Source organism: Mesoplodon mirus (genome assembly GCF_964341445.2).
Source record: "Mesoplodon mirus genome assembly, chromosome: X".
Taxonomy (NCBI): Eukaryota; Metazoa; Chordata; class Mammalia; order Artiodactyla; family Ziphiidae; genus Mesoplodon; species Mesoplodon mirus.
Genome location: NC_138981.1, coordinates 128,573,850 through 128,601,534, shown reverse-complemented (window position 1 = coordinate 128,601,534; position 27,685 = coordinate 128,573,850). Strand labels below are relative to the sequence as shown.

Sequence of the window (27,685 nt, the reverse complement as noted above, 5' to 3'; positions counted from 1 at the left end):
CCTCCCCCCAGCAAAACTCAGGAAACGCCACATCCGGCCAACCTTGCCTGTGGTCTCCTGGGGCTGACAAGAGGGGCAGGGCTAGGTTGGGGCCCCTTCTCTCTAAAACGGGTATTTTCAGGGCAGACAAAGGCCAAATCTACCTGGGAGGGAGGTCCTCTCAATCCTCCCTCACAGTCCTCTCTATTACCCTGAGGTCCACCCCTCAGAAAAAGTCTCACTTCCCTGAGACTCCCAGAGTGGAAGTCAATAAACGCCACATTTGGCAACCCTGTTATGTGGTCTCCCAGGGCTGACAGCAGGGGCAGGTTGCTGTGAGACCCCTCTCTACAGGGTGGGAGGCCCAGCAAATCTTCCCTCAGGGTCCTTATCTTGACGCCTGGCAGCATGTGGTAGTTCTCCCGGGGCTGAACTCAGGCACGCCCACCAGACCAAGGTCTTCACCACCCTGGGAAACCCCCAGAAAAAGAGTGAGCCGGGGCCCACATCCAGTAACGATCCTTGGCTCTCCCGTGTCGACAGCAAGGGCAGAGAACTGCTGGGCCCCATCTGTTCTGGTGTTCGCGGTGCCCTCAGTCCTTAATCTGAGCCCGGGGAAAGCCTGGGACTCCTCCCTCTGCCGAGCTGTCCCTGCCCTTTCAGGTCTAGGGCCTCGCTGCCCTGAGAAGGTCCAGATAAAAGTAACGAGAGGGCTTCCCTGGTGGTGCAGTGGTTGAGAGTCCGCCTGCTGATGCAGGGGACGCGGGTTCGTGCCCCGGTCCAGGAAGATCCCACATGCCACGGAACGGCTGGGCCCGTGAGCCATGGCCGCTGAACCTGCGCGTCCGGAGCCTGCGCGTCCGGAGCCTGTGCTCCACAACGGGAGAGGCCACAGCAGTGAGAGGCCCGCGTGCCACAAAAAAAAAAAAAAAAAAAAAGAGTAACAAGAGGCCACATCCTGCCACCCCTGCCCAGGACCTCCTAGGGCTGACAGCAGGGGCTGAACGCCATCTCTTCGGTGGCGGGGGGAGCTCCCGTCCCCCCTCAAGGTGCCGCCGTCGGCCCTCAGGCAAAGGCGTCTCTCCCGGAGACCAGCCCCATGGCGTCCTGAGGGAACGAGGGGGCATCGCTGAGCCCTCCCGGGGGCGCTCGTGGGGCTCCGCGTCCGCGGAAGGTGCCCTCGTCCATCCTCACGGCTTCCCACGCAGTCCCCATGAGGCCCTGCCCCCTCCCTTCTTCTGACCCGAGGCCGCTGCCTCAGCCCACGGCCACCACGGCCCCGGGTCGCCAGGCAGAGACGTCAGGAGACGGAGAGGGACCCCGCGGCCCACAGCCCCGCCCGAGTCGGCTCAGGGCGCACAGCCAGCCGGACTGGGCGGGGCGGGCGCCCACGGGACCCCCTGTGTGGACTGCGAGGCTCCCTCGGCCCTCCACGAGGGCCCCCCTTAACAGCTGGCAGAGCCGGGACCCCCGCTTTTCTAACCCGAGTCCAGCCCCGACGCTCCTGACACGGAGACCCAGGGAGAACACCTCCGAGGGCCCGGCCTGGGCTGCCCGGGGTGCCACGCAGGGCGGGCCGGGGGCTGTGGAGAGCGGTCCCCGGGCCTTCCTCCCCGTCCTCACCTCTGCTGGCCAGCGAGGGCCTCCGTCTCCGCCGACCCAAGTCCGCGCCACCAGCCCCAGCAGACGACGCGGTCTCTCAGCCCCCGGCCGGAAATCAGGACACGTCATATCCGGGACCCCTGCCCCGGGCCTCTCGCGAGAAAGACGGCAGGGGCAGAGCGGGCGGGGGGGCCCGTCTAGGGCAGCTGAGAGGGCCGCTCTCCTCCCTGTGGACCCTCGCCTTGCCGCCCGGCGGGGCCTGGGCTCGTTCCTCTGCTGCCCAGTCCAGTCCCCACTAACAAGCCTCACCACATGTCCAGGAAGCCTGACTGCGTGTCCTCAGAGCGGCCAGCAAGCGTGTGGCGGAACCCCCCTGCAGTGGGCTTCTCATCCCTCTGGGTCCTCCCCTTACACCAGACAATGCCTGGGGCTCCTCCCTCCCGCGAGCCCTCAGCCTAGCCTCGTGTCCCTGAGACTCCCGGCAGCGCCCGAAGCGCCACAGCTGACGGCCTGTGCTGGCGGCTTTCCAGGACTGCCGGCACAGCGGGGGGCGAAGCCTCTGCGGTGGGGGCCTCTCCCTCCTTCCTCAGGGGCCTCACCCAGAAGCTTGGCAGAGCGTAGGAATCCTCTCTCTTCTGGTCTAAGTCTGCACGTCTCAGAGACAACCTCCTGTCCTGCAGACTCCTGAGGTGCTAGTCCCCACACGCTGCATCCAGGGACCCTGCCTGGGGTGACCCAGGGATGGCAGCAGGGGCAGGGCGGGGCCCGGGGTTCCTGCTCTTTCTGCGGGGCACTGACGGGATTCTCACTCTTTCTGCAGGGCGCTGACAGGATCCCTGCTCTGGGGTGGAAAAGCCACTCAGTCCTGGCTCAGAGTCCTCACCTTGACTCCGGCACTGCCTGGGCTGCTTCCCTCGTGGGCTCCAGAACAAGCCGATGCTCCCCGAGAACATCAAGGCAGAAGTGAGCGAACGTTATGTCAGCTACAACATGCCACGGCTGCGGAGGGTTGATAGTAGAGGCAGGCAAGCTACCCTCCCGCTCTGAGATTGTAGGCATACCCGCAGACTTGTCCGAGGTAGTATTTATATTTACTCCCGACAGGGCTTGTATGGGCCCTCCCTCTTGCTGACCTGATGATGCGTCCCTCGGTCCAAGGTCCCCATTTCCCTGAGACCGCCCCCTCCAAAGAGGACGTGGGGGAGGGGTGCTCTGCCCGACTGGGCGGCCCCGGACGGCCTGTGCTGGTTGCGTGGGCGGCTTCCTGTGGGTCCTGCACTGTCTGGGAAGGGGGTCGCCCCAGTCTTGCCTCAAGATCCTTCTCTGGATGCCTGGCAGGGCCTGGGCCCCCTCCCCTCTCCTCACATGAAACAGGGCCCCTCAGAGCAAGGTCCTCACCTCTCTCTGATGCCCGAATGGGAAGTCAGCGGACCCCACATCTAGCCACCATGCTTTAGGACCTCCCAGGGCTGAAAGCAAGTAAAGGGCTGTATTCCGTGGTACCTCCTCTGTCTGCAGCAGGCTTCTTTTTTTTTAAATGAATTTATTTATTTATTTATTTATTTATTTGTGGGCTGCACTGGTTCTTCGTTGCTGTACGTGGGCTTTCTGTAGTTGCGGCGAGCGGGCGCTTCTCTTCATTGCGGTGCGTGGGCTTCTCATTGCGGTGGCTTCTCTTGTTGCAGAGCACGGGCTCTGGGCACACGGACTTCAGTAGTTGAGGCACTCAGGCTCAGCAGTTGTGGTTCGTGGGCTCTAGAGTGCAGGCTCAATAGTTGTGGCTCACGGGCTTAGTTGCTCTGTGGCATGTGGGATCTTCCTGGACCAGGGCACGAACCCGTGTCCCCTGCATTGGCAGGCGGATTCTTAACCACCGCACCACCACGGAAACCCCTGACTTTTTTTTTTTTAAGATGACATAATTTTATTTTTCCTCTTGTACCCACAGGATGATCCAGGTAAGTGAGAATCTGAACAATGTCCTAATGTGAGCATCTTATCAAAGATCGGATGCTAGATAGAACAGAATTAAGTGCTATAATTTTTCTACTCATTTGGAGAGTAAGCCAAATGGAGGCATATTAGGGTGCAGGGTGTGATAGTTTTGGAGGGTTAACAGAAAACGGTGATTTCTCCAGTGTTGCCTTTTCCCCAGTGCATTCCACTCTTAAGGGCAGAGCATTCTTTCTAAAAAAGGCACCTCTTACCAGCTCTAACCTTGACTCAAAAATCAACCTTCTTACTCTGGTGAGATAAGCCTCAGGAAGCCATAATGCCAAACAAAATGAGCTTCTCACCAGACCCTGAGTGCACATTGTCCTTCAAGGATCAGCTCAGATGCCACTACCTCCCTCTCCATTCTCCAAACCATATTCCCTCTTTACCCACATGTACTGGCAGTACTTTGCCCTTCTATTGCCAACTACAGTTTGCCCAGGATTGGCATGATTTAAGTATATGTGAGTCTTCCCTTCTAGACTGTACATTCCAGAATTAAGTGCACATACTGACACATGAAATGTACTCAAGAGTAGAAGTAAACTGAGATGGGGGCACCAAAGATTGCCTTCAGCATCAGAATACCCATGCCCCTCTTCACCATAGGAATCATAATGCTAGAAGTCTGGATGGCACAATGGTAGCCAAAGGTGACTGACTACTGCAGGCCAACTGAGGACAAGATGACTTGAGGATGACCATATCCTGGCTTCTGTCACTAACTGGTATTTTATTATAAACAAGTAATTCTTAAAAGTTGCATCCATTTGTTGTTCCAGCTTTTGAACACTTCATTCCTAAATTTCTCTCTATACAAATGTGTCATCTTCTTTTCCACTTGGAGCATCTTGTGAAAAAATATGCTCTTTTCTCTCTCAAGTTCACTTTCTGTAGTATACTTACATAATTATACTCAATACATTTCACTTGAGTGTACTTCACTCTCCTCTTATTTATTTCTGATATTTTGTGGAAAATTACTTAACTGATGAAACACTCTATTTCCAAGTATATCTTTAGGCAAAAGAGGAAGGAATGGATTTACAGACAGTGCATAAACCCAACATTATGAATATCTCCCAGCAAACTGATATTTACAACAAGCAGGCAATTTTTGCCATACTTACAAGAAGACATAAAATTTTCTGGCATCCATAACACATCATATAGACAACAGAAAGGAACTTCAGGCAGTTATTTCCTCATGGCAAAAGGACAAAACAACAAACCAAAAAACCTGCTGGGATATCAAAGTAGTTACACCAGGATAGGATATTAATTTCAAGTATAGTTTAAATGTTACAATTGTCAAAATAATAGAAGGATTCTTGCAGTAAATACTAAAGAATTACCCTGTAGTCTAGGCTACTTTTACTCTTCCACATTATTTTCACTATTTTAAAGATAACCCTTTAAATTGTAAATGTTTATTATAGAAAATATGGAAAATGAAAACAACATGTAAAGAAAATAAACTCACCTGTAATATACCACCCAGGGATAAGGGACTTGAAAATACTGATAAACAGTTGCACCTTGAAATGGGTTGAACTGCATGGGTCACTTATATGTGGATTTTTTTCATTAAATATGTATAGTACTAACCATCCACTGTTGGTTGAATCTGCAGATGTGGACATGTAGATACAGAGGTGGACTATAAAGTTATAAGCAGATTTTCAACTGAGTGGAGGGTCAGTCCCTTTAACTCCCATGTTATTCAAGAGTCAACTGTACTTCTTCTCAGTCTTTTTTAATGCAAATACAGAAGACCTCTCATTTATTGTAAGCAGTCTAAAAAGTCAGTTAAAACAGGAATTAAAAATTATACTAAATATTTTTAATAGACTTTATTTTTTAGAGCATACAGTATGTAGTCTTTTCTGATTGGCTTCTCTCACTTAGTAATGTGCACTTCCAGCAAGATTCCACCATCTCTTTTCATGGCTTGATAGGTCAGTCCTTTTAAGCTCTGAATAGTATTCCACTGTCTGGAAGTGCCACCGTTTATTTATCCATTCACTTACTGAAGGAATCTTGGTTGATTGCAGGTTTTGGCAATTATGAATAGAGCTGCTATAAACATCCATGTGCAGGTTTTTTTTTTTGTTTTTTTTTTTTTGCGGTACGCGGGACTCTCTCTGCTGTGGCCTCTCCTGTTGCAGAGCACAGGCTCCGGACGTGCAGGCTCAGTGGCCATGGCTCACGGGCCCAGCTGCTCTGCGGCATGTGGGATCTTCCCGGACCGGGGCACGAACCCGTGTCCCCTGCATCGGCAGGCGGACTCTCAACCACTGCGCCACCAGGGAAGCCCCATGTGCAGGTTTTTGCATGCACATCAGTTTTCAACTTTTTTGGAAAATACTAAGGATTATGATTCCTGGATCGTATATTTAGTTTGGTAAGAAACTGCCAAACAATCTTCCCAAGTAGCCATACTATGTTGCTTTCCCACCGGCAATGAATGAGAGTTCCTATTACTCCACATCCTCATCAGCATTTGGCATTGTCAATGTTCTGGATTTTGGCTATTCTAATACTTGTGTAGTGGTATCTCATTGTGGTTTTAATTTGCGATTCCCTAATGATATATGTTGTTGAACATCTTTTCATATGCTTATTCGCCATCTATATATCTTCTTTCATGAGGTGTCTCTTCAGGTCTCTTGCCCATTTTTTAATTGGGGTGTTGTTTTCTTACTGTTGCGTTTTAAGAGTTCTTTGTATATTTTGAGTTATATATTGGATTACAGTCCTTTATCAGATATGTCTTTTGCAGTATTTTCTGCCAGTCTGTGGTTTGTCTTATTTTCTTGACAGCATCTTTTGCAGGGCAGAAGTTTATAATTTTAATGAAGTTCAAGTTATCAATTATTTCTTTCATGGATCACGCCTTTGGTGTAGTATCTAAAATGTCATTGTCATATCCAAGGTCTTCTAGGTTTTCTATGTTGACAAACTGATTCTAAAGTCAATGTCCACAAAATAATTTCCTGGGATTTTAACTGGGACTGCTTTGAATCTATAAAACAACTTGGAAAGAACTGACATCTTGACAATATTGATTCTTCCTATCCATGCATATGGAATATCTCCATTTACATAAACCTTTGATTTCTTTCATTAGAGTTTTGTAGTTGTTTTCCATATTTTGAACATAAAACATGAAAGTGTACATTCCTTAACCAGTCCTGTCGTGTGAAGCCAAGGTCTTCTCTTGAGATGTATCCAGAGTTCTGTTCATCTTTCTTATGAAATACATACTCATAGTGAATACACTATAATTTCTAGTTACATTTTGTTTGAATTGGAGCAATAACTTTAAAAAATGCCTGCCAAACAGTCTGAGGGAGGCCTTCTAATTTTTATACTATTTTTACAAATCTTTTAATTTTCTTGCTCATACCTAATTAATACAGATTTATTTTAGAGGCTCACCTTTATTGTGTCTTTCCAAGGCTTTTATCTGGGCATTCCTACAAGAAAAAAATCTTTCTTTTACAGGTATATCTCATTGGTTTTCTTGACATTTCATTTAATAGTTACGATACCAAGCTTAATTAGCATATAAAAAGATTGTGAGCATACAAATGATTCTTGATAAGCATACACCTCAGTCAGTAGGAAAAGGGCCACATAGGCGCATAGGGAGATGCTTACCAGCTATGAACTTTACATGTGCTGTAAGTATTACATGTATCATAGAGGAACCAGAAACCACTCAGCGGTCAGCTTACAGAACTCCTACTGTTTGGGAGTTTTTCTGTTTGTTTGTTTGTTTTATGAAACAGAAAAATCCCAAAGGAAAAAGGAACAAAACCCAACTTAATCATACTTTAGAAACTGTCAATAGAATAGGTTTAAAAAATAGAATTTTAAAGGTTTTTTGGGGGGAGGGCATTGTGATGTTTACAGTGTGTTTGACATAAATTTTGCAGTTTGCTCTTTAATTATGAAATATTTTATATAGGCTTTTTGATGATGGCCATTTTCACCAGAGTGAAGTGATAACCTCATGGTAGTTTTGATTTGCATTTCTCTAATAATTAGCTATGTTGAGTGTTTTTTCATGTGCCTGTTGGCCATCTGTATGTCTTCTTTGGAGAAATGACTATTTAGATCTTCTGCCCATTTTTTGATTGGGTATAAGAGAGCTACAATGGACAGTGCAGAAACTTGCAACTAGTAGCAACTAAACTGTTACCACCGTTAGGCCCAAAGGGATAAGAAAAGGAGAGATGCCTGGAATCCAAAGAATAATCATGTAGAATTGGCCTCTTTGAAAGTAGCAGAGACCTCTGGTCAAGGGACATAGTCAGTTTGAGGTGACCTCATGGAGAGGGAGCCAGAAGAATACTCTCTAGTCTCTTTCTGATCTCCCACTGGCTTTCCCATTGTCCAAACCCATCCTGAAGTCACAGAACATGGAGAACCCACTGATGAGGTCGATACAGGTCAGACTCCCCTGGCAGAGAGCAGAGTGGAGAAAAGAGTTAACTGAAGAGGTAGGTACCAGTTATTCAGCTTTCTCATCCCATCCCACTCTCCTCCTTCCCTCCCTCCACAGAGGTATCACTAATCTGAATTTGGAGTTCAATAGTTCCATTCAAATCTGTGTACTTTTACTATACTTGTATATATCCATATGCACTACAGAGTATTGTTTAGTCTGGTAGTTATTAGAGTTATTCACCAAATACTTGGGGTGATCTTACCCTCAAAGCACATGGTAAGATTATCCTTCCCAGTCCCCTTAAAGTTCAGTGTAGCTATGTGACTTGTTCTGGACAATGAAATATGAGTGAAAGTGAAATGTGCCACTTTCAGGAGAAGCTTTAAGAACTACCATGCAAGTCACTTTATCTGCTTCCCATTGGTAAAGTGATCAGTGAAGCATGTGATAAAATGAAGCTTATATCAGCCTGCGACTCTGAATTACTCATGAACAGAGGCCCAAAGTAATCTATGCCAGCCATATCATGGCTGTAAGTCACTAAGATTTGGCAGTGTTTCTTAAAGCAGCATAACCTAGCTTATCCAAACAGATACATTTTGCATAGTTTTAAACTTTGTATAAATGGTATCCTACCTTGGGCCTCCCTGGTGGCGCAGTGGTTGAGAGTCCGCCTGCCGATGCAGGGGATACGGGTTCGTGCCCCGGTCTGGGAGGATCCCATATGCCGCGGAGCGGCTGGGCCCGTGAGCCATGGCCGCTGGGCCTGCGCATCCGGAGCCTGTGCTCCGCAGCGGGAGAGGCCACAACAGTGAGAGGCCCGCATACCGCAAAAAGAAAAAAAAAAAATGGTATCCTACCATATTTATCATTCAGCATTTTTTTAACATCTTTATTGGAGTATAATTGCTTTACAATGTTGTGTTAGTTTCTGCTGTATAACAAAGTGAATCAGCTATACGTAGACATATATCCCCATATCCCCTCCCTCTTGCATCTCCCTCCCACCCTCCCTACCACACCCCTCTAGGTGGTCACAAAGCACTGAGCTGATTTCCCTGTGCTATGCGGCTGCTTCCCACTAGCTATGTATTTTACATTTGGTAGTGTATATACATCAATACTACTCTCTCACTTCGTCCCAGCTTACCCTTCCCCCTCCCCGTGTCCTCAAATCCATTCTCTACGTCTGCATCTTTATTCCTGTCCTGCCCCTAGGTTCATCAGCAACTTTTTTGCTTGACAGTTTTGAGATGCACCCATGCTGATGGGTGGAGCATATACCAATATATATAATTTATTTATCTGTGCTCCCATTGATAGAACACTTAAGATACTTACATTTTTTGCTGTCACTAATAATGAACATCCTGGTACATGCCATCTGTGCAGATGTGCAAGAATTTCTCTAGGGGATACACTCGGGGGAGGAACAATGTGCTTTTAAGCTTTTCTAAAAAAGTAACAGGTTCTGAGGAGACTTTGATCATTATGAACCGTAGTTTCCATCAAAACAGTTTTCAGAAATGTTTGTCCCTCAGGAGTGTGAAAACTGCCTTTCTCAAAACACTAAAATATAATATTCAGGAAAATTCTGTTTTAAAATTGGCCTGACCTTGAAAAGACCAAAGTCATCCTTAAAAATGAAAGAGACCCACCTTAGAGAACAAATGGTTACACAAAATAACACCAATTACACTTTAAAAAATCTCTCAGGATAAAAGGCAAATTGAGATAAAGGAAAAAAATAGTATAATTTGGAGTCGGTTCTTGAAGAATTTCCTTTTTATAGATGTAATGAGAAATAAAAGAACATAATCAGTCACTAACTGATTAAAAGTATTATCAGCAAAGGCAACTGGTGAATAAACAATGAGCTGCCAGTCATAGGTCAGAGACTGATAATCCAGAATTATCCATATTATCTTTTCCATTCTCAGTCTAGGTTACTAATATCAAACAATCAATCACTGTAAAAAAAGAACAACCTGAACAACGGGATTGGTACCCCCACCCCCACCCCCACCCCACTCCTGACCAAAGGTGCTGAGAAACAGAGAAACTAGTGACAGTCTAGTTTGTTTTTTAAAATCTGCAGTCTGTAACAATATGAAACTATTAAGAGCTGTTCTCTAAGCAGTTGGATTGTGGATGCTTTTAATTTGCTTTTTATGTATACATATATCTAATTTTCTACAAAATTAAATATTAAAAACACATTAAGGACTTCCCTGGTAGTCCAGTGGTGAAGAATTTGCCTTCCAATGCAGGGGACGCAGGTTCAATCCCTGGTCAGGGAACTGAGATCCCACGTGCCGCGGGGCAACTAAACCCGTGTGCCACAACTAAAGAGAAGCCCACAACAAAGAGCCCACGCACGCAATGAAGACCCAGCACAGCCAAAAAAATATGCACATTATATATTATATTTACATTACTTACATTAAAAATTTGTTAATGGCTGGAGAAAAACAAAAACTTGTTTTTACCTCCACATCAGCACTGCTCAACCGCCAGTTTCTTGACTTTCAGTGTAGGGCTTTTGAGTTGTCTTCATGCCTTCAGATCCAGGCCATTGGGATGTGCTCACCTCCAGAGGCTAGTGTGCTAATAAGAGGAGAATCCAAAAAAGAACCTTCGATAGACAGTGGGAAGCAGCCGCATAGCACAGGGAGATCAGCTCGGTGCTTTGTGACTCCCTGGAGGGGTGGGATAGGGAGGGTGGGAGGGAGGGAGGCGCAAGAGGGAAGGGATGTGGGAACAGTTTTATATGTATGACTGATTCACATTGTTATAAAGCAGAAGCTAATAATAATAAAAAATAATAATAATACAAGGAGCATTGGCCTAAAGATACATATAAATCTGCAATAGTGGAGTATTAACTGGTGTTCATAAAAAAAAAAGAACCTTCTTTCCTAATGTCCAAAAACTCTTCTCCCTCCCTCTAGGCCTTTCTGAAGCCCAGAATAACAAAGCTTGTTGAGAAAGGTACAAACTGGCCCAGAGCAGAGGAGTGGCTCGTATCACAGAGCAAGAGTGCCCATCCAAGCTCTAAGGTCCTGTTTCACCTGCACACCATTTTCATACCAGTTCCCCGTACTCCTCCACAACACTTCACCCCATCCAAAGATCTTGTACCCATTCATTCTTAAAAGACTTTAGAGATAGGAAAACTCACAGTCAAGTTCCTTCATTTTACAGATGGAGATATTTTGAGCGAGGGAAAGCATCTTCTCCAAGGTCACACAACAGTACAGTAAATGTTAGATCTGACACAAGACCAATGTAATAGGTAAAGGGTTAGAAAACTGGGTTCTGTAATGTGACAGACACGGGTTAAAATGCCAGCTTTTCACTCCCTGAACGCTTGCTCAGTTGTAAATGGAGCAACCTAAGGTTGAACTGAGGACAAATGAGATTGTACGGGTACATGCTTTAGTGTACAGTGCCTGGCACACGGTACACACCGAACAAATGACAGTTGCATTATTATTATTATTCCCATTAGAGCTTACAGAAAAGCCAGAACGGACTTTTTGGCCAACCCAATACTAGCACCTATGCTAACACTAATACACCAGTACTATTACATTGTGATGTACATTTGCTGCTGTTAAAGCTACATCAGCTTCCTCTAGACTCTTGCTTTAAGTAGCCCTTTTCTAAGATGACCTCACATCGTTGAAGTTTTTTGGTCACTCTGGCCAAATTAAATATCACTCATTAACCTTAAGTGCCTTGTGCAAGACCTGTCAATTTGCAGCTGACATACTGACACTTGCTCTAATTTCAGTTGTGATGCACCCACTGCAGTTCTTCTTTTTTAAAGCGTTTCATTTGTAGTCACTTGAGTACATTGTGACGCCCTGTGATTTTTAAAATCAAATAAATAGATGCTCAATTTCCTCCTGAGCTTTGAGGAAATGTAAAAATCACTACAGAAATTGATGAGAATTTGTGAAGGTCTGGTCAATAGCCCACTGCATCACAATTACTATCATTTCTAGTCAAACTCTAGGTGATTTAAAGAGCACATTTTGACCCAAATTCAGGTTTTAATTATAATAATTGGGATACAATGATACATTGACTGTTTATTTTTGTTTGGGATTAATTTGGATGGCACAGTCAGTACTAAATTAGGACCAGGAGAACGTGGAGGGGGCAAATACCCAGATAATTTTAAAATGAGTGCTTGTCCAATAACTTTGACCTCTTCTCTAAAGTATTCTGTGCAGAGTGATGAAAAAGTATCACATTTTAGGACTGAAATTGGTCACCCTCTTTTCCCCTTGCTGGATTTCCTTCTGATCAGAATTCTAGCTCACCATGACGTGTACAAAAATTGGGCCATAGCAGAAAGGGAAAAGACCAGCCCAACAGAGACCCTGGAAAATCCACAATTTCAAAAATTAAGAATTGGCTTCATTGAAATGGAGAAATCCCAAACCACACATCACTCTGGGCAGCTGCCATACTCTAGCTACACTCGCTGTTATACTGAAAGATAAAATAATGCTGTCAAAGGTGCAGATGGAACCGGCTGTAAAGTAGAGAATCAATAATGTCACTCCCAGAAGACTTACGTAGTTTACAAAGTCAAATCTCTTCTACAACCAGAACTGCATGAACTACCTAGACTAAAGTACCTTTTTGATAGTGCCCAGATTACAAAAGGTCTAATCACACAGTGAAAAGAGCCACAGACTGCAAACCTGCAGACTTGTGTAATAGTTGCAACAACTCCACTAACTGTATGGCCTTGGGAAAGTCACTGTTCCTCCCGAAATCTCAGTCCTGTGGCAATATAAAAATGGAGGTACACCATGGATAATAATGTATGTGAAAATGTTTTAGCAACTATGAAGCACTATGTTAATGTAATTGATAATTATAAAAACAATAACTGCTCTAAATATTTATTATACACGCAGCACTGTAAGGAGATAAGAAAAAACTTTAAAGTTGATCTTTATCCTCAAGGTGCTTACAATCACATTGGGGAGACAAAAGTGCTAATGTCAATGGAACAACTAAACTTCAATACTAGACAGCGTGTAGCTGCTCAGTGCCTTGAGTTTCCAAAACACATTTGTAAGAATCATCTCATTTAACCCTCCTAACAACCGTATGAGGCAGGTAGAATTATTACTACCATACCCATTTAACAGACAGGAATCAGAGTAAGTGAGTTACTTGGCCAGTGGGGCCACATGGGCACAAACCAAAATCTATGTCTTTGAACTCCTGATAAAGTACACTTTCTTGAGTCATACCATTCAGTCTGCTTATTAAGCTAGGTTAAGTAGTGTGGGCCCTATAACTTCTGTAGAAGTTCAGAGAAGGGATGAATGGTCCATGAATAAGAAATAACAAAGGTCTGAGAAGTTTTTATGGAGGCACTCCCAAAAGCTAGGTAGGATTTCAGTAGGCTGAGAAGCTATGAGAAAGCATTCATATTAAATTCCGGGCTTTTCAAGCTACACACCTGAGGCCCTTCAGAATTTTATACGGCTCCATTTCCACACTGACTCTGAGAATCACTGCATTGTGAACCATCATTACTGAGAGGAATCTTCTACCTCAGGTCTGTTAAAGTACAAAAAGGCAAACCACCTAATCAGAGTCTAACTCCCTTGTCTGTCTCTCTCACACATTTATCCTTCCCCACAAAATAGGTTCAATGCCCTTTTCCTGTAAGCCTGAACTTGTACATTTTACAACAGTAAAAACAACTTTATTTCATTGAAAAAATATTAATATAAAGACAAATAAGCATTAGTGACAGATCCTTCTGAGAATTTATTTATGCAGTTACTAAGTTAATGAAACCAAATGACCTAATTTAATCACATAGCCTTCAACTCTTGACATTCCAGAATCTCTCCTTACAGATTGATGATAAGCTAACTGGAAAGGGAAAGAATATTAACAACACTATAAAAATTCAAATATTCCTTCAGTTCCCCAACTAAATTTTGATGAACACAGCAATTGCATTTCAACTGGAGAGCAAAAGGCTATAGCTTTGTTTCCAGGGGCTGTGCCCGAGATAGTTGGCAAAATGCACATCCATGTCATGAACATTGCAAGAAAATTCCCATAATGCCTCATTGCCAGAGCTATCCAGGCCATACCTGCCTACACCACCAGAAAGTCAGCCCACCTAAATGTGAGGTCGTTTAGGGTGAAGCATAGTGCTAGAGGGCTTGGATTACCAACAGAGTTTTATAGAACCCTTGGACTGCTTTGAAGTGCTTCAAGAGTACAAATATCTTGGATTGAATTTAATTTTAGAAAAGCACTCTAAATTCCTTGTTAAACTATAGTAAACATAATAAGCTCACTCAAATGTACCATGTTTGAGCACATTGAAAGCCATAGATGTGTTTCCTTATGTAGTACAGAACAGGTTTTGGGGGCAGATCTCAGAATATAACTCTTCCTGTCACATCTAGCATGGATTTGAACTGCTTGGACATATATCACTGATTGAAGAAATTATAGGTTTCCACTCACCATTTTATTTCAGGCCTGTGTGGGTTCACTCACACAAAATTGTACAAATAAGAAGCGGATCATAGAACACATGTACTGGACCCAATGAAATGCAAGACAAGGCACAGTCACGTCATCGGTGCTTGGTCTCACTTTCCGCGTGGTAGTCAGTTGTGCAACTACAAAGGTACACATAACATGTTACATTATGAAAGTATTATCATACTATAAAGTGCTGCAGCAGGTTTTCCATAGGGGCTTCTTGTCAGACTTTTATATTAACGGTACGGCATGGCAGTTAACAGTTAGATGTTGTTAGTGATTCAAATTTAAAATAAAGATATCCTTTCCTAATCCTCAGGATCCGTTGAGTTTAAGCATACTGAGATGGCTGGCACACAATTTAACACCTGTTACCATTTTCAACTATTACACTTCTTAGGATTCATCTGGATTTTCTCAATACTGGGCATTCAAAACAAAATTCCTTAATAAATTGGATGGTGAGACTGTCGTATGATGGCCACTATCATCCAGGCACATGATGTCTAATTTCTGTGTCCATCCAAACAACTGTCATCATTCTCCGTGACTGACAATAATAAATCCTATAACATTGAATTTATAAAATATTTATAATGTGTTGATAACTGAAGTTTTGGTTTCCATATCCAAGTGAAAAAATTTTGTTTGAAAACAAAGCGTTCTGCTGCTTGAAGGAAGGAAAGAGAAAAGGAAGGAGGAAAAGGAGGAAAAAAGGCAGAAGAGGGGTGGGGGGTAGGGAAGAGACTGAAAATCACTGGCCAAGTTATAATATTGGCCCAGAAGACGAGAGCCATGAATTCTAGATGATTCTGTCATGGACATGCTGTGTTCCCTTGAGCATTTAAGTCCTTTCCCCTCAAAGCCTGAGTTTCCAATCTGTTAAACCCATGCATTCAACAAAGATTTACTTAGTACTTCTCTGAACTCAAAGCTCTGCCTGATGCTGGGGGTGCAGTGGTAGGAGAACAGGTATGGCCCTGCCCTCATAGCTCTTATCATCAGGGGAAAGAGAGAAAATAACCAGGTTAAATAAGAACAGTAGCAATAAGAGTACCTGCCTCATCGGGCTATTATTGTGAGGACCAAATAAGGTGATTCTTGCAAATGTGATTTGAAAACTCAAAGTGCTGGTCAACTACATACTGTCTAGTATTGAATTTTAGTTGTTTCATTGACATTAGCATGTTTGTCTCCCTGATATGATTATAAATACCTTGAGGATAGAGATCAACTTTAATGCTTTTTCCTTATCTCATATTTAGAGCATTTATTGTTTTAGTATAAATTGACCAGTTTCCCCATTTTGGTCTCCTTGCATTTCCTGGAAAACACCATACTCTTTCCTGCCTTTGAGTTTCTGGTCATGGTGTTTCCAAAGCCTGGAATTCTGTTTCTCACTTCCCCCACCCTCGCCTTCACATGGCTTGCTCCTCCTTATCCTTTAGATTTCAGCATAAATGTTGCCTCTTTAGTAAGGACTGCCGTCTCATCCATAAGTAGGTGTTCCCCTTGATTGTCCACCAAGTCTGTCTCTTGGACTATAGTTCAAGTCTCATTTAATTTCTTCTCTATTCTTTTAACCTTTAGCTCAGCTGCTTTGAGTCTACCCTGCACACATGTGATTCAGCCAGAGGTGCAGAGGCTGTAATTGTCCAGACTCTGTACTCTAATTATTTAGGCTGGAAAGACTACAGGTTTTCAGTCAGAGTTCTAGCCACTTTATGGTGCTGCATTCAGCCTGCTCTTGGGCTGAAACCTGAGAATGGGACTCTCACCCCCCTGCCATTGCTTCTTCCAAGTGTCAACCCCTCCAACATGTCCCCCAGCACCCCCCCTTTTGTTCACTTTCCTGTGCATTCAATATTTTCCAGAGTTTATAGTTGTTATGGAGAGCCAGGTCCAGTAGGAAGTACTCAGACTTACTAGAAATAGAACTCCCAGAGTGATCCTTTTAGACACAAATCAAGCCATGTAATACCTCTGCTCAAAACCCTGCAATAGCTCCCCAAATTATTCAGAATAAAAGCCAAGTGACCTATATAACTCTATATAATCTGGCCCTCTCGATTACTACTCTGCCTTCATCTCCTTTTACTCCCCCCTTTATTCAATCCATTTCATCCTCATTGATTTTTGTTGTTCCTTCATGATATCAGGCATTTTCTTTATTTCTTTTCCCCTGCCTATAGCAGTTACCCCAGATATCCAGAAGGCAGACTCTCTCACTACTTTAAACCTTAGCTCAAATTGTCACCTTTTCATTACTTTCCACCCCTAACCTTCATTGCTCCCATTCCCCTTCCCCTCTTCACCTTTTGTTTTCTTTGTAGCACGATATCACCTCCTGACATACTATTTATTATTTATTATGTTTATCGTCTATTGTTTGTCTCACCTCACCTTTCTATAAGCTACATGAAGGCAGAAATCTTTGTCTTTTTTCTTGACTCCTGCATCTCCAGCATCTAGAGGAAATCTACCTGGAAAATAGCTATCAGTATACATTTGTCAAGTAACTAAGTGGGTGAATAAATGAATAAATAATACATTTTTTTTTTACATGGGGAAGCTACACACATTTCAGGGAGGCAACTATTGCACAAAGTATTTGGGGGGATCTTCATTAGGATCTTCAAACACTGGGGACATAGTTTGACCTTCTTTTGTTCTTAAGGATGAATTTACCTTTTGGAAACTACCAAAAGTCTTTCAGAGCCAAGCGTAGTCAAAGAGAAGGTGAATAAACCAGACATTATCTTCCTAGGTTAAAAAAATAAATTAGGATATTACAAGACTACGTTTAATTCTTTAGCTCATAGGCATTCTATGAAGCAGTTCTCAGGAAGGAATTCCAAAAATATTTCATTTGCCTGCTGCATATTTTGAATTAGAACAGTTTTGAAGTTAACCTTTCTGATTTTTTAATTTAAGTACCATATTTGTCCATTGCAACACCGCTGAGATAAATGTTTTCACCGAATTTAGATAGTCTATCAAAATCCAGCTCTTGATTTCCATCAGATGTAAGCACCCATTTATGATAAAAACCCTCCAGAAAGTAGGCATAAATAGAGCACTTTCACCTTAGTGTGCTTTCAGAAAGTGTAGGGCTACTGAGGCTGGTGGAGCTGGAAAAGACAGCTGGATCGGAAAAGTCTTGATGTTGATGGTTAGTGACATAGTTGTTGTAGCTCAGTAATGGGTAAGTAAAGCTTATTTAACATTAAAGGAAATTGTTGAGTTTGGATTTTTTCTTGCTTCTGGTATACTCTTTTTTTTTTCTTTTTTTGCATCGTGGCTTGTGGTATCTTAATTCCCTGACCAGGAAACGAACCTGGGTCCACGGCCGTGAAAAACACAGAGTCCTAACCACTGAACCGCCAGGGAATTCGCTGGCTTCTGGTATTCTTTTTTTTTTTTAACATCTTTATTGGAGTATAATTGCTTTACAATGGTGTGTTAGTTTCTGCTGTATAACAAAGTGAATCAGCTATACATATACATATATCCCCATATCTCCTCCCTCTTGTGTCTCCCTCCCACACTCCCTATCCCACCCCTCTAGATGGTCACAAAGCACGGAGCTGATCTCCCTGTGCTATGTGCCTGCTTCCCACTACCTATCTATTTGACATTTGGTAGTGTATATATTTCCATGCCACTCTCTCACTTCATCCCAGCTTACCCTTCACCCTCCCCATGTCCTCAAGTCCATTCTCTACATCTGTGTCTTTATTCCTGTCCTGCCCCTAGGTTCTTCAGAACCTTTTTTTCTTTTTTTAGATTCCATATATATATGTGTTAGCATACGGTATTTGTTTTTCTCTTTCTGACTTACTTCACTCTGTATGACAGACACTAGGTCCATCCACCTCACTACAAATAACTCAATTTCATGTTTTTTTTATGGATGAGTGATATTCCATTGTATATATGTGCCACATCTTCTTTATCCATTCATCTGTCGATGTACACTTAGGTTGCTTCCATGTCCTGGATTGTAAATAGAGCTTCAGTGAACATTCTGGTACATGACTCTTTTTAATTAATTATTTTTTTTTTGCTGTGTTGGGTCTTCGTTTCTGTGCGAGGGCTTTCTCTACTTGTGGCAAGCGGGGGCCACTCTTCATCGCGGTGCACAGGCCTCTCACTATCACGGCCTCTCTTGTCGCGGAGCACAGGCTCCAGATGCACAGGCTCAGTAGTTGTGGCTCACGGGCCTAGTTGCTCCACGGCATGTGGGGTCCTCCCAGACCAGGGCTCGAACCCGTGTCCCCTGCATTGGCAGGTGGATTCTCAACCACTGCACCACCAGGGAAGCCCACATGACTCTTTTTGAATTATGGTTTTCTCAGGGTATATGCCCAGTAGTGGGATTGCTGGGTCATATGGTAGTTCTATTTTTAGATTTTTAAGGAACCTCCGTACTGTTCTCCATAGTGGCTGTATCAATTTACATTCCCACCAACAGTGCAAGAGGGTTCCCTTTTCTCCACACCCTCTCCAGCATTTATTGTTTGTAGATTTTTTGATGATGGCCATTCTGACTAGTGTGAGATTATATCTCATTGTAGTTTTGATTTGCATATCTCTAATGATTAATGATGAGCATTCTTGCATGTGTTTGTTGGCAATCTGTATATCTTCTGTGGAGAAATGTCTATTTAGGTCTTTTGCCCATTTTTGGATGCTTTCTTTGTTTTTTGCATATTGAGCTGCAAGAGCTGCTTGTAAATTTTGGAGATTAATCCATTGTCAGTTGCTCCGTTTGCAAATATTTTCTCCCATTCTGAGGATTTTCTTTTCATTTTCTTTACGGTTTCCTTTGCTGTGCAAAAGGTTTTAAGTTTCATTAGGTCCCATTTGTTTATTTTTGTCTTTATTTCCATTTCTCTACGAGGTGGGTCAAAAAGGGTCTTGCTGTGATTTATGTCAAAGTGTGCTCTGCCTATGTTTTCCTCTAAGATTTTTATAGGGTCTGCCCTTACATTTAGGTCTTGAATCCATTTTGAGTTTATTTTTGTGTATGGTGTTAGGGGGAATTCTAATTTCATTTTTTACATGTAGCTGTCCAGTTTTCCCAGCACCAATTATTGAAGAGGCTGTCTTTTCACCATTGTATACTCTTCCCTCCTTTATCAAAGATAAGGTGACCATATGTACATGGGTTTATCTCTGGGCTTTCTATCCTGTTCCATTGATCTATATTTCTGTTTTTGTGCCAGTACCATACTGTCTTGATTACTGTAGCTTTGTAGTATAGTCTGAAGTCAGGGAGCCTGATTCCTCCAGCTCCATTTTTCTTTCTCAAGATTGCTTTGGCTATTCGGGGTCTTTTGTGTTTCCATACAAATTGTGAAATTTTTTGTTCTAGTTCTGTGAAAAATGCCAGTGGTAGTTTGATAGGGATTGCATTGAATCTGTAGATTGCTTTCGGTAGTAGAGTCATTTTCACAATGTTGATTCTTCCAATCCAAGAACATGGTATATCTCTCCATCTATTTGTATCATCTTTAATATCTTTCATCAGTGTCTTATAATTTTCTGCACACAGGTCTTTTGTTTCCTTAGGTAGGTTTATTCCTAGATATTTTATTCTTTTTGTTGCAGTGGTAAATGGGAGTGTTTTCTTGATTTCACATTCAGATTTTTCATCATTAGTGTATAGGTATGCCAGAGATGTCTGTGCATTAATTTTGTATCCTGCTACTTTACCAAATTCATTGATTACCTCTAGTAGATTTCTGGTAGCATTTTAACGATTCTCTATGTATAATATGTCATCTGCAAGCAGTGACAGTTTTACTTCTTCTTTTCTGATTTGGATTCCTTTTCTGTCTTTTTCTTCTCTGATTGCTGTGGCTAAAACTTCCAAAACTATGTTGAATAATAGCGGTGACAGTGCAAAACCTTGTCTTGTTCCTGACCTTAGTGGAAATGGTTTCAGGTTTTCACCATTGAGAACGATGTTGGCTGTGGGTTTGTCATATATGGTCTTTATTATGTTGAGGTAAGTTCCCTGTATGCCTACTTTCTGGAGGGTTTTTATCATAAATGGGTGTTGAAGTTTGTCGAAAGCTTTTTCTGCATCTATTGAGATGATCATATGGTTTTTCTTCTTCAATTTGTTAATATGGTGTATCACATTCATTGATTTGCATATATTGAAGAATATTCCTGGGATAAACCCCACTTGATCATGGGGTATGATCCTTTTAATGTGCTGTTGGATTCTGTTTGCTAGTATTTTGTTGAGGATTTTTGCATCTATGTTCATCAGTGATATTGGCCTGTAGTCTTCTTTCTTTGTGACATTCCTGTCTGGTTTTGGTATCAGGGTGATGGTGGCCTCATAGAATGAGTTTGGGAGTGTTTCTCCCTCTGCTGTATTTTGGAAGAGTTTGAGAAGGACAGGTGTTAGCTCTTCTCTAAATGTTTGATAGAATCCGCCTGTGAAGCCATCTGGTCCTGGGCTTTTGTTTGTTGGAAGATTTTTAATCACAGTTTCAATTTCAGTGCTTGTGATTAGTCTGTTTATATTTTCTATTTCTTCCTGGTTCAGTCTCGGAAGATTGTGCTTTTCTAAGAATTTGTGCGTTTCTTCCAGGTTGTCCATTTTATTGGTATATATTTGCTTGTAGTAATCTTGCATGATTCTTTGTATTTCTGCAGTGTCAGGTGTTACTTCTCCTTTTTCATTTCTAATTCTATTGATTTGAGTCTTCTCCCTTTTTTTCTTGATGAATCTGGCTAATAGTTTATCAATTTTGTTTATCTTCTCAAAGAACCAGCTTTTAGTTTTATTGATCTTTTTTGTCTTTTCCTTCATTTCTTTTTCATTTATTTCTAGGCTGATCTTTATGATTTCTTTCCTTCTGCTAACTTTGGAGTTTTCTTCTTCTTCTTTCTCTAATTGCTTTAGGTGTAAGATTAGCTTGTTTATTTGAGATGTTTCTTGTTTCTTGAGGTAGGATTGTATTGCTGTAAACTTCCGTCTTAGAACTGCTTTTGCTGCGTCCCATAGGTTTTGGGTTTTCATGTTTTCCTTCTCATTCATTTGTTTCTAGGTATCTTTTGATTTCCTCTTTGATTTCTTCAGTGATCTCTTGGTTATTTAGTAGTGTATTGTTTAGCCTCCATGTGTTTGTATTAGAATGTGCCTCCATGTGTACAGATTTTTTCCTGTAATTGATATCTAGTCTCATAGCATTGTGGTCACAAAAGATACTTGATACTATTTCAATTTTCTTAAATTTACCAAGGCTTGATTTGTGACCCAAGATATGATCTATCCTGGAGAGTGTTCCATGAGCACTTGAGAGGAAAGTGTATTCTGTTGTTTTTGGAAGGAATGTCCTATAAATATCAATTAAGTCCATCTTGTTTAATGTATCATTTAAAGCTTGTGTTTTCTTTTTTATTTTCATTTTGAATGATGTGTCCATTGGTGAAAGTGGGGTGTTAAAGTCCCCTACTATGATTGTGTTGCTGTCAATTTCCCCTTTTATGGCTGTTAGCATTTGCCTTATGTATTGAGGTGCTCCTATGTTGGGTTCATAAATATTTACAATTGTTATATCTTCTTCGTGGATTGATCCCTTGATCATTATGTAGTGTCCTTTTTTGTCTCTTGTAATAGTCTTTATTTTAAAGTCTACTTTGATATGAGAATTGCTACTCCAGCTTTCTTTTGATTTCCATTTGCATGGAACATCTTTTTCAATCCCCTCACTTTCAGTCCGTATGTGTCCCTATGTCTGAAGTGGGCCTCTTGAGGACAGCATACATATGGGTCTTGTTTTTGTATCCATTCACCCAGTCTGTGTCTTTTTGTTGGAGCATTTAATCCATTTACATTTAAGGTAGTTCTTGATATGTATGTTCCTATTACCATTTTCTTAATTATTTTGGATTTGTTGTTGTAGGTTTTTTCCTTCTCTTGTGTTTCCTGCCTAGAGAAGTTCCTTTAGCATTTGTTGTAGAGCTGGTTTGGTGGTGCTGAATTCTCTTAGCATTTGCTTGTCTGTAAAGGTTTTAATTTCTCTGTCGAATCTGAATGAGATCCTTGCTGTGTAGAGTAATCTTGGTTGTAGTTTTTCCCCTTTCATCACTTTAAATATGTCCTGCCACTCCCTTCTGACTTGCAGAGTTTCTGCTCAAAGACCAGCTGTTAACCTTATGGTGATTCCCTTGTGCATTATATGTTGTTTTTCCCTTGCTGCTTTTAATATTTTTTCTTTGTATTTAATTTTTGATAGTTTGATTAATATGTGTCTTGCTGTGTTTCTCCTGGACTTATCCTGTATGGGACACTCTGTGCTTCCTCGACTTGATTGACTGTTTCCTTTTCCGTATTAGGGAAGTTTTCAACTATAATCTCTTCAAGTATTTTCTCAGTCCCTTTTTTCTTCTGTTCTTCTAGGACCCCTATAATTCGAATGTTGGTGCATTTAATGTTGTCCCAGAGGTCTCTGAGACTGTCCTCAATTCTTTTCATTCTTTTTTCTTTATTCCACTCTGTGGTAGTAATTTCCACTATTTTATGTTCCAGGTCACTAATCCGTTCTTCTGCCTCAGTTATTCTGCTCTTGATTCCTTCTAGAGAATTTTTGTTTCGTTTTTTTTGTTTGTTTGTTTTTGTTTTTGTTTTTGTTTTTGTTTTGCGGTACGTGGTCCTCTTACCGTTGTGGCCTCTCCCGTTGCGGAGCACAGGCTCCGATGCGCAGGCTCTGCGGCCATGGCTCACGGGCCCAGCCGCTCCGCGGCATGTGGGATCTTCCCAGACCGGGGCACGAACCCGTGTCCCCTGCATCGGCAGGCGGACTCTCAATCACTGCACCACCAGGGAAGCCCTAGAGAATTTTTAATTTCATTTATTTTATTGTTTGTCATTGTTTGTTTGCTCTTTAGTTCTTCTAGGTCCTTGTTAAACATTTCTTGTATTTTTTCCATTCTGTTTCCATGATTTTGGATCATCTTTCCTATCATTACTCTCAATTCTTTTTCAGGTAGACTGCCTATTTCCTCTTCATTTGTTTGGTCTGGTGAGGTTTTACCTTGCTCCTTCATCTGCTATGTATTTCTCCGTCTTTTCATTTTGCTTAACTTACTGTGTTTGGGGTCTCCCTTCCACAGGCTGCAGGTTCCTAGTTCCCATTGTATTTGGTGTCTGCCCCCAGTGGGTAAGGTTGGTTCAGTGGTTTGTGTGGGCTTCCTGGTGGAGGGGACTTGTGCCTGTGTTCTGGTGTGTGAGGCTTGATCTTGTCTTTCTGGTGGGCAGGACCACGTCTGGTGGTGTATTTTGGGGTGTCTGTGCCCTTATTATGATTTTAGGCAGCCTCTCTGCTAATGGGTGGGGTTGTGTTCCTGTCTTGCTAGTTGTTTGGCATAGGGTGTCCAGCACTGTAGCTTGCTGGTCATTGAGTGGAGCTGGGTCTCAGCATTGAGATGGAGATGTCTGGGAGAGCTTTCACCGTTTGATATTACGTGGCGCCAGAGGTCTCTGATGGAGCACTGTCTTGAGCTCGGCTCTCCCACCTCAGAGGCTCAAGCCTGACATCCAGCCAGAGCACCAAAACCCTGTCAGCCACACAGCTCAGAAAATAGGAAGAAAAATAAAGAAGGAAAAAAGGAAAAAAATAAAATAAAATAGAATAAAATTATTAAAATAAAAAATTATTAAAAGTAAAAAAGTAATTAAAAGCAAAAAGAAAGAAAGAAGTGAGCAACCAAACCAAAAATCCAATCCACCAATGATAACAAGCGCTACAAACTATACTAAAAAAAAAAAAAAAAAGGACAGAGAAGCCTAGGACAAATGGTAAAACCAAAGCTATACAGACAAAATCACACAAAGAAGCATACACATACACACGCACAGAAAGAGAAAAAGAAAAAAATATATATATGTAAAATAAAGGAAGAGAGCAACCAAACCACTAAACAAATCTACCAGTAATAATAAGCTCTAAATACTAAACTAAGATAAACATAAAACCAGAAACAAATTAGATGCAGAAAGGAAACCCCAAGTCTACAGTTGCTTCCAAAGTCCACCACATCAATTTTGGGATGATTCATTGTCTATTCAATTATTCCAGAGATGCAGAGTACACCAAGTTGATTGTGGAGATTTAATCTACTGCTCCTGAGGATGCTGGGAAAAGTTTCCCTTTCTCTTCTTTTTTCAGACAGCACCTGGGTTTCAGCTTTGGCTTTGTCCCTGTCTCTGCGTGTAGGTCGCCTGAGGGCGTCTTTTGGGACGTCTGAGGTCTTCTGCCAGCATTCAGTAAGTGTTCTGTAAGATTTGTTCCACATGTAGATGCATTTTTGATGTATTTGTGGGGAGGAAGGTGATCTCCATATCTTACTCCTCCGCCATCTTGAACGTCCCCCTGGTATTCTTAATAGGATATTTTTATTGTCAATTATTTGTATTGTAAGCCCATAGTGTAATAGGCTTTCTAAGCATGCTGTAGTATGTTTTATTTTATGCTTGTAATCACCCTACCTTTCCTCTAGGTGTTGAGTGGCCATATAATTGCACTTTCTTGCACTTCTTAACTGGTCACTTTTTATCAAATGGGATAATAACCTATTGATTTAATACTATGGGTGCTTATTCAGCAGTACTTCCTAGTACTGGGTGAATTAGAAAAACCCTGCCCTCGTTTAGTAAATAGCTTATTTTGCTCTCTGGTCTACTGCCTTCACCCCGCGTGTACTTTTTTGTCTCCTAGCATTAGATTATATAGACACCACTGTTTACCCTTATACTTTTGCTGTCAGCCTACTAAGAAATGAGTGAGCAGGTGATCAGGCCTTCCTATAGTTGTTTCTAATTGTTTTTTTCTGATACTATAGACCCAAGATATCAAATAGATTTCATCTCAACTTCCAACCCAAACAATTTGTAGTAGCTATGTAACCGGTCTAGCTCAGTAGGAAATCATGTCATAATTGATTAGTGATGTCTTCCATCAGCATATGATAGGAGAAATTCAGGACACAGGCTAACCTCATTACAGGCCATGGGAGCAAGAACAATAGACCTCAGGAGAGGAATAGAAGGTGGGAATTAAGGGGTGAGAATAACTATATTTCCTTAACCTGAGCATTCTGTGTTTGTAGACTTTTAGATGACTCTATTCTTTCTCCAACACACCACAAGGTTCTGAACACAGTGACAGGAGGTGGGAGTGGGGTAGAGGCAGGGAGGAAACAGGAATTTATGTCCTCTTTGGCTGAAAGTCTCTTCGTACTTGGAATCCAAATTTAAAAGAGTTTCCTTTTGTAAAGTGCTCTGATACCTCCTGGGTAACACAATGAAATATAGACCACCACCATCCAAGGCAAAGTAGTTTGGGATATTACTATTTAAATACTTCATGCTCAACCTTGTTTGCATTAAATATGCATAAAATGTATAATTCATAAGACTTTATAAACACTATTTTCTGGTACCTATCAATACTGCTGGTAGGCAACTATTTACTATTTAGGATGTTTACCTGGGTGGTATGATCCAATTTTCATTCCTGAGGGATCTGAACTCTCAGTTGCCCTACCTGCATAGTTTCATTAATGGACCATTATGCTTTACCTGTGAGCATACTTGTAGAACAACAGAACACCCCAGGAGATTTCCCCAAGTTCCCTTCATGGTCATCTCTGCTGCACCATGTTTCAGTACCTTTACTCTTCTACATAATATCAATCACCCAGCAAACACCATAAACTAATTTTTTGCTTGGTTGCCTAGTGGGCCCCAGATGGCCAAGTGTGAAACTTAACTTCCAGCCACTGACGGCACAAGTAAATTGCATGAGCAGAGTGGTAAGTGTCTTGTTTGGCCTCTTATCATACTACTATGTATCCTTCAACCTGCACCTATGATCTCTTGTGGATTTTCCTATGAGTAGGTGAGTAAAGGGAAAATTTAAGCCTAAGTTATAGATGCTGGTCCCAATCAAAGTGGTCTCTTACAGTATTATGGCCTCACTTGGACCTGCTCCCCCTCTTCCTGAGACCTCTTTGGTATTATCTGCATCTCACATGTTGCCTCTCCCTATGGATTTTAGTCTCTGGAGTACTGTTCTCAAGGCCTGCTTTTTTCATTTTTCTTCTGTCTCTGATTCTGACTCCCACCGCTTTCTGGCTTGATTCTTTGTATATCATTGAAATTTGATTGTAATCATGTTACCCCTGGTCCTGGGTTAGCCAACAAAGCACTCTAAAAACTAACCACAGGGTTGGAAAGGCTCCTTGCTATACTCTCCTGGCTCCTGAAAACTATATCACAACTAATTTGATTACCTGTTTAATGATATCATGGTGTATCTTTTATTTTCTGCTAACCATTCATCATTTAGGAAGAAAAATTTCAGGTTACCAGACACTAAATACTTAAGAGTTATTCATCATTTATTATCAGTAAGCAATTTACTCTCAAGATGATTTGATAAGGCCCAGACTAGCTATGGAACCAGGCCTGCCAAGAATTTACATGTTAAATTAGAAGTCTAAAAGTGTTCTTGTCCTCTTTCCAAATATAAACATTCGTGATAATATGGGCATACATTCTAATTAATTAGTCAAAAGTTGTATTGTATACAAACAGCAATACTTTTTATCCCAGAAAAAGTACGGATGGTAGTTAATAAATAAGAATTATATTTTCATTTTCAGTAATCAGAAAAATTTCTTGAATAGAACAGATGAATGGTTTTCCACAGCTGAATAAAAATCAAAATAATTAACATAATGTTATAAAAGTTCACTTCAGAAACTAGTTATTTTTAGGATTCTGTCCTTGCAATTAATTATCCCAAGATATCCTACACAAAATAAATAAATAGAAGAATGAAAGAAAACTGCCATTAACAGCTCCAACTACTTATTCTGAATAAGAATGAAAGAGGCATGGGCTTGGGGCTTCCCTGGTGGCACAGTGGTTACGAATCTGCCTGCCAATGCAGGGGACACAGGTTCGAGCCCTGGTCCTAGAAGATCCCACATGCCGCGGAGCGGCTGGGCCCGTGAGCCATGGCCGCTGAGCCTGCACATCGGGAGCCTGTGCTCCACAATGAGAGAGGCCACAACAATGAG

The 27,685-nt window shown here is 42.0% G+C and overlaps 1 long non-coding RNA gene across 1 annotated transcript; it reads left to right on the top strand.

Moving 5' to 3' along the window:
- The first annotated feature begins 1,947 nt into the window (after window positions 1–1,947).
- Window positions 1,948–24,853, top strand: LOC309797028. Its single transcript, XR_014292528.1, has 3 exons — window positions 1,948–2,270; window positions 2,402–2,544; window positions 24,769–24,853. It is a non-coding gene; the product is annotated as an uncharacterized lncRNA (long non-coding RNA).
- Window positions 24,854–27,685: the final 2,832 nt, after the last annotated feature.